This window comes from Oryx dammah, unplaced genomic scaffold (genome assembly GCF_014754425.2).
Source record: "Oryx dammah isolate SB20612 unplaced genomic scaffold, SCBI_Odam_1.1 HiC_scaffold_27, whole genome shotgun sequence".
Classification (NCBI taxonomy): Eukaryota; Metazoa; Chordata; class Mammalia; order Artiodactyla; family Bovidae; genus Oryx; species Oryx dammah.
In genome coordinates, this window is record NW_024070211.1 from 84,095,768 (window position 1) to 84,109,680 (window position 13,913).

The following is a 13,913-nucleotide window of genomic DNA, read 5'->3' on the forward strand; positions in this document are numbered from 1 at the left end:
TGTAAATATCTCCTCTACATGTGGAAGACATGGGCCATGGTTTTTGGAGGTTTTGTGCCTTGCTGCACTGGAAACTCACTGAGATCAGATTCTTGTTCTTATTCACCTTTGTGTTCCTAGTATCTTGTATAGTACAAGAGGTGCTGAATAAATATCTGTTATCAGCTGTTTAATAAAATCACTTAATCTTTTTGAGTCTTTAGTGTATTAAATCAGAAATTATCTGAAAACTTTTCCTGTTTTAATATTCTATGAACTTTAAGCCGGCATCCTTCTGTAGATAGTAAAAACTTTTCAAAGGGTTTTTCAATAAAAACTTTGCAAAGAATTTATTCTATCATAATATTATGAACTGCTATAATTTAATGATATTTCCTTTAAGTAAAATCTCACTTTAAAATTATTTTAAAAATTAATCAGATACTTTATCTGGGTCTTCAGTATCAATACATACAGAGTAAAACTCATTAAATCCTAATTCCATTGAACAAAAGATAGGATGATGGTCTGAAGTGGTACCAACATGGAGTTCAGAGCTGGGATAAGAACCCCAAAGACAAACTCAGCCTCAATCACCATTACCCTCCTTGGGCCAGTCCATCTGTGATGATTTTTTACTACTACAGTTGGCCCATGTACCTTGGTGCATCTTCTACTTAACACAATGAATATTGTCACAGAAGTCATCAGTATAAATTGAATTTTTGTAAATTAGATCACAGCATTCAATAGAGTTACTGACCTTTAGCACCTACTGTGGGTAGAACCAGATCTTGACCTCACACATTTATAAACCAGTGAAAGAAACATGAACACATGGATGATTATAATGTGAGACGTGGTGCTACTGAGAGAGCAAAAGATGGATCATTCCTAGGACTAACAAGGAAAGTTCTGGGAAGCCATGCCTTGGGACCCAGCAATAAAAAAAAGCAGGTTGCAAATGTTCTTCAAAATTCTTTTTTTCCCCAAATAACAAGCTCTGAAATTTACTTGTATTAAGTTTGAGTTTTCTATGCATTTTTTTCTGTAAAACAAATTTCACCAAAGAGCTAAAAGTCAAATGACTCAAACAGAATGGGAATTTTTTACAGCTTCCACTTACTCCTATTGTCCATTTAGAATTGCTTATGCTCCTGAAAGCTGCCAAATGTGCTTTCACTTTCTACATAATCATTATAGATAATGACAGATAAATGGATTTCTTTCATTGTTTTCTTTGAATTGACAAGCAGGGTCACTCCGTGTCAAGGAGATGTAGGTGCTGCTTTTCTGTTAATAGTATGCTGTAATATTACAGGTATTGTAGTGACTGGTTAAATAGAAACAATTATATTAATTTGACAATAATGAATTCAGTTCAGTTCAGTTGCTCAGTCGTGTCCGACTCTCTGTGACCCTATGGACTGCAGCACGCCAGGCCTCCCTGTCCATCACCAACTCCCAGAGCTTACTCAAACTCATGTTCATTGAATTGGTGATGCCATCCAACCATCTCATCCTCTGTCATCTCCTTCTCCTGCCTTCAATCTTTCCCAGCATCAGGACCTTTTCCAGTGAGTCAGTTCTTCACATCAGGTGACCAAAGTATTGGTTTCAGCTTCAGCATCAGTCCTAATGAACACCTAGGACTGATTTCCTTTAGGATGGACTGGTTAGATCTCTTGTAGTCCAAGGGACTTTCAAGAGTCTTTTCCAACACCACAGTTCAAAAACATCAATTCTTCTGCATTCAGCTTTCTTTATAGTCCAACTCTCACATCCATACATGACTACTGGAAAAACCATAGCTTTGACTAGACAGACCTTTGTTGGCAAAGTAATAATGTCTTTGACAAGAATATTCCTCCATAATTTTATTTTACCTGTTCAGTTCAGGTAAGGAAAGTAACATGCTAAAATAACTCTAAACAAGTTTAGATTTGGCTACTGAATGAATTTTTTGGAGTATTTTTTGACCACACATTGTATTCTAAGCACTATGTGGAGACCTGGAGATGGTAATGAGGACAATAACTAATTAAGTTCCTGCACTAAAAATAGAATTTAAAGTCTGTTAGGAAAGACATAGATCAATTAAATAATCACACAATAAATGTGGAAAATAATAAAAGCAATAGAGTCATGAAATAAAATTTAATGGTTTTAGGGGTGGGTGGGTGGGTGTATATCTGGGTGAGTGTTGTCCTGTGATCAGATTTGCATTTTTAATTACTCTATCTTCAATGTAATTGGTATTGCCAACAGCAGATGTAAGGAGAACAGTTAGAAAGTCCAGAAAAAAAAAAGACCATCATGTAATACTAGTAATGATGAGAGAGGTAGACAGATGAGCAATTACTACTTCTGTAATGGATTTAAGGCAATTTAAGCCTGAATATTTATCAAATGTCTATAATGTGTCAAGGGCTTCCCTGGTGGCTCAGCTGGAAAAGAATCTGCCTGCAGTGCAGGAGACCCTGATTCAATTCCTGGGTCAGAAAGTTCCCTTGGAGAAGGAATAGGCTACCCACTCCAGTATTCTTGGGCTTCCCTTGTAACTCAGATGGTAAAGAAACTGCTTGCAATGCAGGAGACCTGGGTTTGATCCCTGGGTTGGGAAGATCCCCTGGAGGAGGACATGGCAACCCACTCCAGTGCTCTTGCCTAGAGAATTCCCATGAGGAAAAGAGCCTGCTGGGCTACAGTCCATGGGGTTGCAAAGAGACACCCCTGAGCGACTAAGTGCAAGCACATAATATGTCAAGTGCTCTTTTACGTGCTAGGGACACCAACACAAATATGTTAAAAAAAAGAAAAAAACTCTTCCCTCAAGAAGCTTCAGGTTCACCATGACATTTCCAAGTATGACCAACTAGACATTCATAAAGTAGCTGTGTGTGTGTGTATGCTCAGTCATGTTGGACTCTCTGCAACCCCATGGACTGTAGTCTGCCAGGCTTCTTTCTCCATAGGGATTCTCCAGGCAAGAATACTGGAGTGGGTTGCCATTTCCTACTCCAGGGTATCTTCCCAACCCAGGGATCAAACCCATGTCTCTTGTGTCTCTTGTATTAGCAGAGGCATTCTTTACTGCTGTGCTACCTCGGAAGCCCTATAAAGTAGCTAATGTCAGATAATTCATGTTGTTGTTCAGTTGCCCAGTCATGTCCGACTCTTTGTAACTCACAGACTGCAGCACGACAGGCCTCCCTGTTCCTCACCGTCTCTGAAGTTTGCCCGAGTACGTGTCTATTGCATCAGTAATGCCATCCTGCCATCTCATCCTCTGACTCCCTCTTCTCCTTCTGCTCTCAATCTTTTTCAACATCACGAACTCTTCCAGTGAGTCAGCTCTTTGCATCATATAACCAAAATGCTGGAGCTTCATCTTTAGCATCAGTACTTCCGACAAGTATTCTGGGTTGATTTCCCTTAAGATTGACTGGTTTGATCTCCTTTCTGTCCAAGGGACTCTTAGGAGTCTTCTCCAGCACCACAGTTGGAAAGCATCAACTCTTTGGCACTCTGCCTTCTTACAGTCCAGCTCTCACAACCATACATGACCACTGGGAAGACCATAGCCTTGACTATATAGACCATTGTCTGCAGGATAAAGTTTCTGCTTTTCAACACACTGTCTAGGTTTGTCATAGCTTTCCTGCCAAGAAGCGATTGCCTTCTGATTTCATGGGTGCAGTCACCATCCACAGTGATTTTAGAGCCCAAGAAGAGGAAATCTGTCACTATTTCCACCTTTTCCCCTTCTATTTGCCATGAAGTAATGGAGTTGGTTGCCATGATCTTAGTTTTTTTAATATTTAGTTTTAAGCTGGCTCTTTCAATCTTCTCCTTCACCCTCATCAAGATGTTCTTTAGTTCCTCTTTGCTTTCTGCCATTAGAGTGCTATTATCTGCATACCTGAGGTTGTTGATGTTTCTCCTGCCTATCTTGATTCCAGCTTGGAACTCATCCAGCCTGGCATTTCTCATGATGTGCTCAGGATATAGGTTAAACAAACAGGGTGGCAGCAGACAGCCCTGTCTTACTCCTTTCTTAGTCTTGAACCAGTCATCTGTTCCATACAGGCTTCTAATGGTTGCTTCTTGACCCACATACAGGTTTCTCAAGAGACAGGTAAGATGGTCTGGTATTCCCATCTCTTTAAGAGCTTTCCACAGTTTGTTATGAACCACACAGTCAAAGGCTTTAGCGTAGTCAATGAAACAGGTAGATTTTTTTTGGAATTCCCTTGCTTTCTCTATGATCCAGTGAATCTGGGCAATCTGATCTCTGGTTCCTCTGCCTTTTCTAAACCCAGCTTGGACATCTGGAAGTTCTTGGTTTGCATAATGCTGAAGCCTAGCATGCAAGATTTTAAGCATGATCATGCTAGTATGGGAGATGAGTGCAACTGTCCGATGGTTGGTACATTCTTTAGTACTACCCTTTTTGGGAATTGGGATGAAGATTCACCTTTTTCAGTCCTACGGCCACTGCTGGGTCTTCCAGATTTACTTACATATTCAATGCAACACCCTGATGGCAACATCTTTTAGGGTTTTTAATGGCTCCACTGGCATTCCATCTCATCCCCTAGCTTTATTGACAGAAGTGCTTCCTAAGGCCCATTTGATTTCACATTCCAGAATGTCTGGCTCTGGGTGGCTGACCACACCATCATAGTAATCCAGTTCATTAAGATCTTTCTGGTATAATTCTTCCATGGATTCTTTCCATCTCTTCTTGATCTCTTCACTGTCTACCAGGTCTCTACCATTTCTGTCCTTTATTGTGCCCATCTTTGGGTGAAGTGTTCCCTTTGTATTTCCAATTTTCCTGAAGAGCTCTCTAGTCTTTGCCATTCTGTTGTTTTCTTCTAGTTTTATGTACTGTTCATTGAAGAAGGCGGTATTGTCTCTCCTCGCTATTCTTTGAAACTCCACTTTCAGTTGTATATACCTTTCCCTTTCTTCCTTGCTTTTTGCTTCTCTTCTTTCTTCAGCCATTTATAAAGCCTCCTCAGATGACCACTTTGCCTTCTTGCTTTTCTTTTTCATTAGGATGGTTTTCTTTACTGCCTTCTATACAATATTATGGACCTCCATCCATAGTTCTTCAGGCACCCTGTTTACTAGATCTAATCTCTTGGAAGTATTTCTTACCTCCAGTGCATATTCATACAGGGTTTGACTTAAGTAGTAACTGGCTATCCTAGCGGTTTTCCCTGCTTTCTTTAGTTTAAGCCTGAATTTTGCTTTGAGAAGCTGATGATCAGAACCACAGTCAGCTCTAAGTCTTGTTTTTGCTGACTATAAGTCAAGTTTATCCATCTTTGGCTACAAAGAATGTAATTAATTTGATTTCTATATTGACCATTTTATGATGTCCATATGTAAAGTCATCTCTTGTGTTGTTGAAAAAGGGTGTTTGCTATGACCAATGCATTCTCTTGGTAGAATTCAGTTAGCCTTTGCCTTGTTTCATTTTGTTCTCTAAGGTCAAACTTGCCTGTTACACCAGTTATCTCTTGACTTCCTGCTTTTGCATTCCAATCCCCAGTGATGAATAGAAAATCTGTTTTCTGGTTTTAGTTCTAGGAGGTCTTCTAGGTCTTCATAGAACTAATCAACTACAGCTTCTTCAGCATCAGGGATAGGAGCATAGACTTAAATTATTGTGATATTGAATGGCTTGCCTGGGAAAAGAACCAAGATCATCCTGTCATTTTTGAGGTTACACCCAAGTACTGCATTTCAGACTCTTGTTGATTATGAGGGCTTCTCCATTTTGTCTATGGGATTCTTGCCCACAGTAGTAGATAAATGGTCATCTGAATTAAATTCGCCCATTCCAGTCCATTTTAGTTTACTGATTCCTAAGATGTCGATATTTATTCTTACCATCTCCTCCTTGACTGCCTCCAATTTACCTTGACTCATGGACCTAACATTCAGGTTCCTATGCAATACTGTTCTTTCCAGCACTGGGTTTTACTTTCGTCACCAGACACATCCCAAACTATGCATCATTTCTGCTTTGGTCCAGCTGCTTCATTCTTTCTGAGGCTATTTGTAGTTCTCTTCGACTCTTCCCCAGTAGCATATTGGACACCTTCCAACCTGGGGACTCATCTTTTGGTTTCACATCTGTTTGTCCTTTTATGCAGTTCATAAGGTTCTCATGGTAAGTATACTGGGATGGTTTGCCGTTCCATCCTCCAGTGGATCGTGTGTTTTCAGAACTCTCTGCTATGACCTGTCCATCTCAGGTGGCTCTACACAGCGTGGCTTATAGCTTCATTTAGTTACACAAGCCCCTTCGCCATGACAAGGCAGAAATCTGTGAAGGGGAGATAGTTCATATTCACCATCATTTAATTTTGATGCATATTATTTAACTTTCACTCTTGGGGATTCTTTAAGAATCAACAGAAATAATGCATTTGGAAACACTTTCAAAGTATAAATATAAGATGTTGTTCATTTTCCTTTATATAGCTTCCTAATATCAAATTGCCAACATCTACTGGATCATGGAAAAAGTAAGAGAGTTCCAGAAAAATATCTATTTCTGCTTTATTGACTATGCCAAAGCCTTTGACTGTGTGGATCACAATAAACTGTGGAAAATTCTGAGAGAGATGGGAATACCAGACCACCTAACTTGCCTCTTGAGAAATCTGTATGCAGGTCAGGAAGCAACAGTTAGAACTGGACATGGAACAACAGACTGGTTCCAATAAGAAAAGGAGTATGTCAAGGCTGTATATTGTCACCCTGCTTATTTAACTTCTATGCAGAGTACATCATGAGAAACGCTGGACTGGAAAAAACACAAGCTGGAATCAAGATTGCCGGGAAATATCAATAACCTCAGATATGCAGATGACACCACCCTTATGGCAGAAAGTGAAGAGGAACTAAAAAGCCTCTTGATGAAAGTGAAAGAGGAGAGTGAAAAAGTTGGCTTAAAGCTCAACATTTAGAAAATGAAGATCATGGCATCTGGCCCCATCACTTCATGGGAAATAGATGGGGAAACAGTGTCAGACTTTATTTTGGGGGGCTCCAAAATTACTGCAGATGGTGACTGCAGGCATGAAATTAAAAGATGCTTACTCCTTGGAAGAAAAGTTATGACCAAGCTAGATAGTATATTCAAAAGCAGAGACATTACTTTGCCAACTAAGGTCCATCTAGTCAAGACTATGGTTTTTCCAGTGGTCATGTATGGATGTGAGAGTTGGACTGTGAAGAAGGCTGAGTGCCAAAGAATTGATGCATTTGAACTGTGGTGTTGGAGAAGACTCTTGAGAGTCCCTTGGACTGCAAGGAGATCCAACAAGTCCATTCTGAAGGAGATCAGCCCTGGGATTTCTTTGGAAGGAATGATGCTAAAGCTGAAACTCCAGTACTTTGGCCACCTCATGCGAAGAGTTGACTCATTGGAAAAGACTCTGATGCTGGGAGGGATTGGGGGCAGGAGGAGAAGGGGACGACTGAGGATGAGATGGCTGGATGGCATCACGGACTCGATGGACGTCTGAGTGAACTCTGGGAGTTGGTGATGGACAGGGAGGCCTGGCGTGCTGCAATTCATGGGGTTGCAAAGAGTTGGATACAACTGAGTGACTGAACTGGACTGAACTGAATAATATCTAGCTTAAGCTAATATTGAAATAAATTTTTGTTTCCTAAGTACACACAGAAACTGTACCTTATATAACAAAATACCATAGACAAGGTGGCTGATGGCTTTGAAAATAGACATTTCTCACAGGCATGGATGCTGGGAAGCCCAAGGTCAAGATAATAGCAGGTTCTTTTCATAATGAGGTGAGGAAGCTGGTGCTTCCTGGTTTGCAGATTGCCATTTTCTTGCTATGTGTCACATGCAGAGAGAGACTTCTGGTTTTCCTTAATCCCATTATGGGGGCTGCACCCCCATGACTTCATCTAGACCTAATTCTCTCTCATCACTTTGGGAGTTAGGATTTTAACATATGAATTTGGGGGAAAAACACAAACATTTGGTCTATAATATGAAGTCTCTAGAGTATGCTAACCAGTGGCAAAATAATTTACACTGAAATATGCACCTGGTAACAAAGGAGGTGACAGACCAATGCTGGGATTACTGAATTTCGTCCAGTGGTAGTGTCACTGTGGTGCCTGCACTTTCTAAAGTAGAAGTAAAATTAGGCTTCTCTAGTGGCTCTAGTGGTAAAGAATCTGCCTGCAATGCAGGAGACCTGGGTTCAGTCTCCAGGTTGGGAAGGTCCCCTGGAGAAGGAAATGGCAACTCATTCCAGTACTCTTGCCTGGAGAATTCCATGGACAGAGGAGCATGGCAGGCTGCAGTCCATGGGGTTGTAAAGAGTTGGACACGACTGTGTGATGAACTTTCACTTTCAAAATTAGAGTTGATGTTATTTCACACATTTGAATTCAGGGTGTTTCAGACCACTAATGTTTTATTTCCTAACTTTTCATTATATATAATTTTAACATGAACAAAAGTAGAGAGAATAATAATGATAATGATTCCTTATTTCCATTACCATCTTCAACAATTATTAACATTTTAACAATCTGATTCCACCTATTCTTCACTTCATTTTTGCTTTTTGCTGGAGTTGTTCAGTCTCTAAGTTGTGTTTGTTTGCAACCCTATGAATTATCCTTTATATCCCGGAGTTTGCTCAAACTCATGTCCATTGAGTTGGTGATACCATCCAATCATCTCATCCTCTGTTATCCCCTTCTCCTCTTGCCCTCAATCTTTCCTAGCATCAGGGTCTTTTCCAGTAAATTAGTTCTTTGCATCAGGTGGCCAAAGTATAGGAGGTTCAGCATTAGTCCTCCAATGAATATTCAGTGTTGATTTCCATCATGATTGACTGGTTTGATATCCTTGCTGTCCAAACTCTTTAGTTGGAGTATTTTTAAACAATTCCAGACAAGATATCATGATTTTACCGATGAATACTTTAGTATGAATTTCATTTTATAAGGCATTTTTAAAACATAACCACTTCACTTTGCTAATCAACCTAACAAAATTAACAAATATTTCTTAATATCACCCAATACTGTATTCAAATTTCCCCATTTATTTTCAAGATAATTTTTTTTTATTGTTGGTTTACTCAAATCTGGATTCAACAGAGTTCACATAAATACTCTACTTGGTGGTCACGTAAGTCTCTCTATCTGCAAAAGGCTTCTTTCTTCCTCTCTTCCTCTTCTTTGTCCTTCTTCCCTCCCTCCCTTCTATCCTTTATTTTCAGGCATTCTATTTGCTTGAAATACCAGTCATCCATCCTGGGAAAACTGGATATCCCTTGAGTCAACAGTGATCTTGTTCCTCTATCTCCTGTATTCCCTATAAATAGATAATTCGATATAGGTTTCATCAACTACTTAGCTAAAGCTCTTCTGAAAGCATGGCTTGCAAAGAAGGACCCCAGTGCCAGTGCCTGTAGTTTATTTGGAAATTGACTCCAGAAGACAGGAAAGAGGAGTAGCGAGAGTGGGCCAGGAAGAACGAGACCATTTAAGGTTGTGTTACCCAGGTGACAACTGTAGACAGCAGGGCTCTGTTCAGTGGGGACCTCTGGGGAGTTTAGGAAGCACCTCTCAAACTCACCACTGGCTTCCCTTTCCCCTTGGTTGAAGGTTTCTGTGAAAGCTGGTGCTTGCACACAGTGAATTGGAACCATTCCCCAGACCTGCAGCTGAGATCAGAGGTGGGCAGAGGGCTGGGATGTGAGCACCAGAGGCATTTGCTACAACTTGTTTCAGTCTAGAACATTTCACATGTGATTCAGTGTATGCCTTTTGTGTGAGACATGTAATGACCAGGTGCCCTGTTTGAAATGATTCTAAACCTGAAAAGTCATGTCAGCTTTTTAAAGTTCTTCAGTAATCTTTCAATAATGATTTTCCATTCATTGATGATCACTGCCTGTATCCATCATGACTTTCAGGGTTGCAAGCTGGTGATTTTTCTAAATCCATTGTTCTTGCTCTATTTACTTGTTGGAATTTTTCTAAAAGATAAACTTTCTTTTATTAACCATTTAGTTACTTCAAAGCAACTAAAGACGTAAATTCTTGATACTTTTCTCCTCCACCCCTTTTACAAATTAATTTACAATGTAATGAGTTTGTACCCTGACAACCTCTAATGTAATCTATTGAATCATTTTTCTTCCCTTAAAAGAGTAGGGAAGCATTTCCATGCTATTAAAAAATGGTGGGATGGGGATAGGTTTTTGGTTGTTTCACATCATTAACAAGTTATCAGGCTCTCAGGCTCAGTAAAGGAAACAGAGGCATAATAGGATGAATGGATAACTCAGCAGTAGGCAGACGACAAGGAAGGCAAGATAACTCTTGATTGTAGCACAAGATGAGTCAATGAAGTAAGGCAAGCAATGGTCTTAGTGTGGGCAGAACTCACAAAGTTGCTTGCATAAATTAAGAAGTTTGAAACTCCAGATTTCTGTTACTGAAGTGCATTTTAGAGCTCTTGGTTCTCAAAATAGAAACCTGGATCTTTTCAGTCCCGTTTTCCTAAAATGTTTTGTAAAGGAATGTTAAAAGACTATGAGTAGTGGTCAAATTAAACTGCAAGCCAATTTATCTCACAACTAAGTAGGGTCAACAACTCACTGAAGTTTGCCTGTGATTTTCCCGGTTTCAGCACAGAAAGTTCATCACAGAAACTCCCTCAAGTCCTAGGCAAACCTGAATTGTTGGTCACTCCAGTTAAAATGAATCTTTTTAGTGAAAAGATGTTTATAAACTATGATCAGTTTTGGGAAGTATATATGCCGTTTTCTTAGTCTGCCGGCTGATCCTGCTATTTTTCCCTTTCAGAAATTCTCCTTTGTGACTGCCAGCGTGTGTTTATAAGGAACTAAGAAGGAAAGGCTATGTTCTCTATTCAAGGAACAGAGAAAGTGAGGTCACCAGGCCGCATGGGGATCAAAATATTGCTGTTAGCATCACTAACACCTGTTTTAAGTTAATCTGAAAATGAAGGCTGGGAATAATGATTCTGCATAATTGTTTTTGTATTAGTTGTATTTTGCTGGGAAAATTAATCTTTTGAAAAAGTATTTTCTTGTAGACTTGAAACTGAGTTGACAGCATTACTAAAGACATATTACTCAGTTATCATCCCATGTTACATATTTGTGAAATCTATTTTCCTGCACACATCTTTGTACTATGTCCTGATAAATATCTCATAATATTTTTGTATAACTAAGTGGCTCTAATTGACTAGAGGCAATTATTATGACACATAATAATTTTTGCTTCACCATCTGAATACCTGTCTATGGGATAAAGTATCCTTCTATGACCTAGCTCTCCTATATCTTATCTGGTTACCATATTTATGTGTGTCTTTGTCCTCATCTGATATGCTGCAACCAGACAGATGTATTACTTCCACCCATTAAAATTAGCCAACTATTGGGATTTTATTCCCTTCAGATCCAGCATATTCACAGATGGGATAAAAAGAATGATTCAGCTGCTTCTCAGAATCCCTACCTTATTGGCAAGGATTTTCAACTGTGGCTCTGACTAGGAAAATTTTAGCAAAAGCAATGTGGGAAAATGTAGGAAATTTTTAGTGCCCAATATGCAGATGATTGGAATCCAAGGTGTAATTTAAAAAGGAAGATAATTAACTGTCACATGGGTTACTTCAGTTTTTATTTTACAGACAACTTTGGGCACACTGACTCATGAAAACAGAGCCTAGGTACAACACAAATGATATTTTTGAACATCAGCCAACATATCAGTAATCTGTTCCAGAGAAGGAAGAGCTATTGTTGCTTTAGCCTGAATCTTCACATTATTTGTATTCTATTTCTGATGGTACAAATATAAATAATGCCTTAAAAAAGAGTTTAGTTTTAGATTTGGTTGAAGTAGATTTTGGATTCTTAGGGAACCAGGGGAAAACCAGCACAACCTGTCTAAATTTAGGTTTCCTCATCTTTAAGTGAGTGATAGAGATGACTGCTCAGCCAGCATCACAGACTCTTTATCAGGATCAAATGAGATAATGTAGAAAAGATGGATAGATTATAAGGTAATAATCACCAACCAAATGTTAGTTATAATTATAGAGCTACTATTTCTAGGCTTTGAGGGACACTTTCTATTTGTTGGGGCTTCTCTGGTGGCTCAGAAGGTAAAGAATTTGCCTGCAATGCAGGAGACCCAGGTTCAACCCCTGAGTGGAGAAGATTTCCCTGGAGAAGAGAATGGCTACCCACTCCAGTATTCTTGCCTGGAGATTTCCATGGGCAGAGGAACCTGGTGGGCTACAGTCCATGGGGTTGCAAAGAGTCAGACCGACTGAGCAACTCTTTCACTTTCACTTCTATTTGTTGGTATATTTTTCATAAATGTCAAATTAAAAAAAATACTCAGTAGCACATTATGTAATGCTTGGCGCAAGGTAGAGAGTCATTAAATCTATTATTTTTTAATTTATTGGATTATATCTCCATGTGTATTTCTTTCTAGAAAGAAAATAATATGGAATTATATCATATATCTGGACTTTGGATGCTGTTTGGGGTTTTCAAATATTCTATCTACAGATATTGTCTTCCTTTGTACTGAACTATTTTAGAAGAGGAAACAGACTGTGTATTCCTAATAATATAATTTTTATTGCACAAAATATCACTGAGTTACTGTCTACTGTTTTAAACATTTCTCAAGGAAAAATTTTCATCCTGGACTAAACTAGGTGTCTAAATAGATCGATTCTTACCCTGAAGTACTGAAATAACATTTTAATGCCACTTCAAAAACATAAATTTTGCTGTAGTTTTTGAAAGGTGAAATGAATAAAATCTTTGAAGCTAAAAATAAAGGAGAGACTATGACAATCATTTTATTACCAAAATACAGACACACACATTCCACTTGTTATTTTCTAATTTAAATAATTTAGTGGCTACTGAGAGACATCAACAATATTTTGTCAGGTTTTATTATGCGCAGATGACAATTATCAGACATTTTGGATTGACCGTATAGGGCCTTTGGGTAGATTTCTTTAAATTTGTCCTAAGTACTTCCAATCTTGTCTGCTTTCTTTAGGTTTTACTGCGTCACAGGGAAACAGATTTCTTTCTCCTGTGACAAAGAGAGAACCCAGGAAGGGGCAAGTTTTTTCCCCTCACAGGTGATGGAGTTTGTATAAAGAATGCAGTGGATAATAGCTGGCTTGTCTTCTGAACAGATGGTGATGGTCTTGTTGCTAGGATAAGGCCTCAAGAATTTAGTTTTTAATTCCACATTATTTGCCTCAGTGCCATGAATATCCCTAGGTTTCCCAAGGCAAAAAAAAAAAAAAAAAGAAAAAGAAAAAAAAAAAAAACCCACACAGGAAGAGTGACACAGAGAGAGAGAGAGATGGGAGACAGAGCAAAGACTGGAGCCAGGTCAATAGAGACTTTGGGGAAAACGCCTGCTCAGCTGTCTACAGTCACCTGAGTCTGAAAGGCAGGCAGGAAGAAAGACTGGTTTGGCAGAAGAACTGGATCTTTTGATGCCTCTGATACCACAGAGAAAAATACCCATTTCTTCCTATTAGAAGTCTGTTGACTTTCCTAATTAAGATAAACATGTTTCTGAAGGAGTTAGCTCTTACAGAATGACATTTATAAAAACAGCTATATATACACATGGGAATGTTTGCCAAGAATTTGGGCCAATGGTGGTCTAGGAAGCATTTTACAGAAATATTTTTAAATAGTTGCCATATCTAAAAGTGAGCGACTTTCATTCCCTCCACTCAATTAAATATCTAATTTCAACTCTAGGAGATAATAACTGAGGTTTTTTTTTTTCTTAATGTATATAAATGAACAGTTAGAAAACTGTTA